Genomic DNA, 6,575 nt, shown 5'->3' on the forward strand with positions numbered 1-6,575 from the left:
AGTATGTTGACTTGTTCAATCCATGAATACAGTATTTTTTTCCCAAGTATTTAGGTTTTAGATTTCCTGTCATCAGGAAAATTTTGCAATTTTCAACATATAGGTCCTGTACATATTTTGTTACGTGTATACTTACATATTATATTTTCTGTTGAGAAACTTAAATCTATTAAAATTTATTTTAATTCTGGTTTACACATATTTATGGTTAGTGTATAGAAATGTGATTTGATTTCTTTTAGTTCACCTTGCTGTATTCATTATTTCTATTTTTTGTATATATTTTTAAAGTAGCCAGTCATATAAGGACAGTATTATTTATTTCTTTTAAAACTGTAAACCTTTTATTTGATTTTCTTGCCTTACTGTGTTGGCCAGAACTTCCAGTGCTATGCTGTATAAGAGTGATGAAAGTGGTTATCTTTGCCTGATCCCCAATTTAAGAGGGAAAGCTTTCAGTATTTCAACATTAGTGCTACTTGTAAGTTTTTGTAGATGCCTGTTGTCAATTTGAAGTAATTTCCCTTTCTTCATAACTTCATAGAGTTTTAATAAGAAATAAGCATTGAGCTTTTCAGGTGTTTGCTACATCAAATAATATGATCATATGATGTTTCTTTTTAGGCTTTTTTTTTTAACTGAGGTACAATTGACATAATATTGTATGACTTTCATGTGTACAACAAAATGATTTGATATTTGTACATATTACAAAATGACTACCACAATAAATCTAGTTAATATTTGTCACCATACAGAGTTATAATTTTTTTCTCAAGAAGAGAACTTTTAAGAATTAATCTCTTAGCAACTTCCAAATATGTAATGCAGTATTATTAATTATAATCACTGTGTTATACATTACATCCCCATTACTTATTTGTTTTATAACTAGAAGTTTGTACCTTTACCTATTTTGCCCATCTGACCCCCCTCCCAAACTCTAACAACCACCAATTTGTTCCCTATATGAGTTCATGTTTTGTTTGTTTGTGTTTCTTTAGATTTCACATGTAAGTGAGATCATATGGTATTTGTCTTTCTCTTTCTGAATGTTGAGTTGTATGAGTTCTTTGTATAGTTTGGATAGTAACCATTTATTTGATATATCTTTTGCAGATATCTTCTCCCATTCAGTAGATGTTCTTTTCATTTTGTTGATAGTTTCCTTTGCTCTTCAAAAGCTTTTAGGTTGATGTAGTCCCATTTGTTTATTTTTGCTTTGGTTTTCCTTGCCTGAGGAAACATACAAAAAATATTGTTAAGACTGATGGCAATGAGTGTACTACTTATGTCTTCTTCTAGAAGTTTAATGGTTTCAGGTCTTACATTCAAGTCTTTAATCCATTTTGAGTTAATTTTTGTATACGGTATAAGATTGTATTCTTGTTTAATTCATTTGCAAGTGGCTGTTCAGTTTTCCCAACATCATTTTTTGAAGAGACTATCCTTTCTCCATTGTATAGTCTTGCCTCCAATAGTTGTGAAGTAACTGATCATATATTTGTGGGTTTATTTCTGGGCTGTATTCTGTGCTATTGATTTATGTGTCCTGTTCTATGCCAATACCATACCATTTTGATTGCTATAGTTTTGTAATATAGTTTGAAATCAGGAAGAGTGATGACTCCATGTTCATCTTCATTGTAAAGATTGCTTTGGCTATTTGAGTTTTTGTATTTCCATACAAACTTTAGGATTGTTAGTTTTATTTCTGTGAAAGATGCCATTGAAATAAATTACACTAAGAAAACTGGAAAATCCACAAAAATATGGAGATTAAGAAATATGTTATTGAACAACTAATACTTCAAAAAGAAATAAAAAAGATATAAAATAAATACATTGAGACAAATCAGAGTGGAAATACAATATACAAAAACTCAAGGAATGCAGCAAAACCAATTTTAAGATGGATGTTCATAGTGAAAAATACCTACATGAAGAAGCAAGAAAAATCTCAAGTAAACGACCAAACTTTACACCTCAAAGAACTAGAAAAATAAGAACAAGTGAAGCACAAATATAGTAGAAGTCAATTATTGAAAGAAAAATAAGGAAAGAACAAAAGCTTGGAGACTAAACAACATGCTACTAAAAAACCTATGGGTCAATGAAGAAATCAAAGAAGAAATCAGAAAATACCTTAAAACAAATTAAAATGAAACAACAACTTTACAAAATCTATGGGATGCAGCAAAAGCAGTTCTAAGAAAGAAGTTCACAGCAAAGTAGACCTTCTTCAAGAAACAAGAAAAATCACAAATGAACAACCTAACATACAACACAAAAAAAATTTGAAAAAGAAGAACAAACAAAACCCAAAGTCAGTAGAAGGAAGGAAATAGTAAAGAAAAGAGAGGAAATAAACAAAATAGAGATTTAAAAAAGATAGAAAAGACCAATAAAACCAAGAGCTATGTTTTTGAAAAGATGAACAAAATTGACAAACCTCTAGCCAAGTTGACCATGAAGAAAGGTAACAAATAAAATAAAACAAGAAATGAAAGAGGAGAAATAACAACCAATGCCACAGAAATACAAAAAAAAAATCATAGGAGAATACTACGAAAAGTCATAGGCCAACAAATTGGACAATTTAAAAGAAATGGACAAATTTCTGTAAACATACAGCTTACTAAGACTGAGTCAAGAACAGGCAATTTGAATAGACTGATCACTAGACGTGAAATATAATCTATTAAAAAACAAACCTTCCCTACAAACAAAAATCCATGATTTCAATGGAGGATTCTACTAAACATATGAAGAATTAATATCTATCCTTCTCAAGTTATTCCAGAATATTGAAGAAAAGGGAGCACAAACACTCCAAAATTCATTCTATGAGGCAACCATCACACTGATACTAAACGAAACAAAACACTACAGAAAATGAAAATTACAGGCCAATATATTTGAAGAATATAGATGCAAAAAGCCTCAACAAAATGTAGCAAACCAAATCCAACAATATGTAAAAGGGATAATGTACCATGATCAAGTTAAATTCATTCAAGGGTCACAAGGATGGTTCAACATATGTAAATCTATCAATGTGATACACCACATTACCTATAGGAAAGATAGAAACATCATGATCATCTCAACAGACACAGAAATAGCATTTGAAAAAATTCAACATCCATTCATAACAAAAACTCTCATTGAAGTGGGTATAGAGGGAACATCTCTCAAAATAATAAAGGCCATTTAAAACAAACCCACAGCAAACATAATACCCATTGGTGAAAAGCTGAACAATTTCCTGCTAAATTCAGGAAAAAGACATGGATGCCAACTCTTACTGCTTCTATTTACCATACTACTGGAAGTCCTAGACACAGCAATTACACAAGAAAAAGAAATAAAATGTATTCAAGTTGGAAGGGAAGAGGTAAAACTGGCAATATTTGTTGATGACACAATAACCTATATAGAGAACCCTAAATTCTCCACACAGAAACTATTAGAACTAATAAATGACTTCAGCACAGTAGCAGGGTACAAGATTAATATACAAATTTCTGTTGTGTTTCTATACAATGATAATAAAATATCTGAAAGAGAAAGTAAAAATATCCCATTTAAAATCATATATATGTATATATATATATATACACACATATATGTGTATTATATGCATATATAACATGTAGGAATAAACTTAAACATGGAGGCAAAAGACCTATATGCTGAAAACTATATAAAACATGGGTAAAGGACATTGAAGATGATTCAAAGATATGGAAAAATATCCCATGCTCTTGGATTGAAAGAATTCATATTGATAAAATGGCAATACTTCCCAAAGCAATCTACAGATTTAAATCAATCCCTACCAAAATATCTAAATTATCAAAATTAGAATAAATAATTCTAAAATTTATATGGTACTACAAAAGACTCAGAATTGCCAAAGCTATCCTGAGTAAAAGAACAAAGCTGGAAGTATAACCCTTTCAGACTTCAGACTCTATTATAAAGCTACAACAATAAAAACATTGATCTGTTGGCACAAAAACAGACAAATTGATCAATGGAACAAAATAGAGCCCAGAAGTAAACCCACACACCTATGGTCAATTAATCAATGATGTATGAGGCAAGAATACACGATGGAGACAAGACAGTCTCTTCAAAAAATGGTGTTGCAAAAACTAGAGAACTACATGTCAAAGCATGAGATTAGAACATAAACTCATACCATATACAAAAATAAACTCAAAATGATTTAAAGACATAAATGTAAGGCCTTGAAACAATTAAATCCCTAGAAGAGAACATAAACCACTGTTTGATATATATCACAGCAGTATTTCCTTCTACCAGTCTCTGAGGCAAAAGAAATAAAAACAAAAATAAACAAATGGGACCTAATTAAACTTAGAAGATTTTGCAACAAAAGAAACCATTGACAAAGGGAAAAGACAACCTGTGGAATGGGAGAAAATATTTACAAACAATGGGACTGACAGAGGGTTAATATCCAAAGTATGCAAATAGCTTACACAACTCAATATTTAAAAAGTAAAAATAAAAAATGAGCAGAAGGCTATTTTGTTGAATATGGTGGAATAGAAGGACGTGCACTCACTCCATCTTGCAAGAGCACCTAAATCACAATGAACTGCTGAACAATCATCGACAGGAAGACACTGGAACTCACCAAAAAAGATACCCCACATCCAAAGACAAAGGAGAAGCTTCAATGAGATGGTAGGCGGGGAGCCATCACAATAAAATCAAATCCCATAAGGGCTGGGTGTGTGACTCACAAACTGGACAACAATTATAGCACAGAAGTCCACTCACTGGAGTGAAGGTTCTGAGCCCCATGTTAGGCTTCCCAACCTGAGAGTCTGGCAAAGGGAGGAGGAATTCCCATAAAATCACACTTTGAAGGCTAGCAGAATTTGACAGCAGGATTTTAACAGGACTGGGGGAAACAGAGACTCCACTTTTGGAGGGCACACACAAGGTAGTGTGCACATCAGGACCCAGGGGGAAGGAAGAGTGACCCCATAGGAGACTGAACCACACCTACCTGCTAGTGTTGGAGGGTCTCTTTCAGAGGTGGGGGGGTGCTGTGGATCACCAAGAGGACACAGACACTGGCAGAAGAAGTTCTGGGAAGAACTACTTGACATGAGTATTCCCGGGGTCAAACATTAGCCCTTCCAAAGAGCACATAGGCGACAGTGCTGGGTCACCTCAGGCAAAAAAAAAAAAAAAAACAGCAGAGAGGGAACACAGTCTCACCCATCAGCAAACAAGAGGATTACAGTTTTACTGAGCTCTGTCCACCAGAGCAACACCCAGCTCTACCCACCACAAGTCCCTCCCATCAGGAAGCTTGCACAAGCCATTTAGATAGCTTCATCCACCATAGGGCAGAAAGCAGAAGCAAGAGGACCTACAACCCTGCAGCCTGTGGAACAAAAGCCACATTCACAGAAAGACAGACAAAATGAAAAGGCTAAGGACTATGTAGCAGAGGAAGGAAAAAGATAAAACCCCAAAAAATAACTAAATGAAGTGGAGAGAGGCAACCTTCCAGAAAAAGAATTCAGAATACTGATAATGAAGATGATCCAGGACCTCAGAAAAGAATGGAGGCAAAGATTGAGGAGATGCAAGAAATGTTTAACAAAGACCAAGAAGAATGAAAGAACAAACAGAGAGGAACAATACAATAACTGAAATTAAAAATACACTAGAAAGGATAAACAGCAGAATAACTGAGGCAGAAGAACTGATTATGTGACCTGGAAGACAGAATGGTGGAATTCACTGTCGTAGAACAGAATAAACAAAAAGAATGTAAAGAAATGAAGACAGCCTAAGACACCTCTGGGACAACATTAGACACACCAACATTCGCATTATAGGGGTCCCAGAAGGAGAAGAGAGAGAGAAATGACACAAGAAAATATTTGAAGAGATTATAGTTGAAAATTTCCCTAACATGTGAAAGGAAATAGCTACCCAAGTCCAGGGAGAACAGAAAGTCCCAGGCAGGATAAACCCAAGGAGAAACACACCGAAACACATAGTAATCAAAGTGACAAAAATTAATGACAAAGAAAAATTATTAAAAGCAGCAAGGGAAAAATGGCAAATAACACACAGGGGAACTCGCTAAGGTTCAGAGCTGATTTCTAAGCAGAAACTCTCCAAGCCAGAAGGGAGTGGCATGACACATTTAAAGTGATTAGAGGGAATAACCTAAAACTAAGATTACTCTACCTGGCAAGGCTCACATTCAGATTCGATGGAGAAATCAAAAGGTTTACAGACAAAGAAAAGCTAAGAGAATTCAGCACCACCAAACAAGCTCTACAACAAATGCTGAAGGAACTTCTCTAAGTGGGAAACACAAGAGAAGGAAAGGACCTACAAAAACAAACCTAAAACAATTTAGAAAATGGTAATAGGAACATACATATCGATAACTACCTTAAATGTAAATTGATTAAATGTTCCCACCAAAAGACATAGACTGGCTGAATGGGTACAAAACCAAGACCCATATATATGCTGTCTACAAGAGACCCACTTCAGACCTAGGGACA

The sequence above is a fragment of the Aethalodelphis obliquidens genome, unplaced genomic scaffold, assembly GCF_003676395.1.
Source record: "Aethalodelphis obliquidens isolate GAN/ISIS:26980383/991018 unplaced genomic scaffold, ASM367639v1 scaffold85, whole genome shotgun sequence".
Taxonomy (NCBI): Eukaryota; Metazoa; Chordata; class Mammalia; order Artiodactyla; family Delphinidae; genus Aethalodelphis; species Aethalodelphis obliquidens.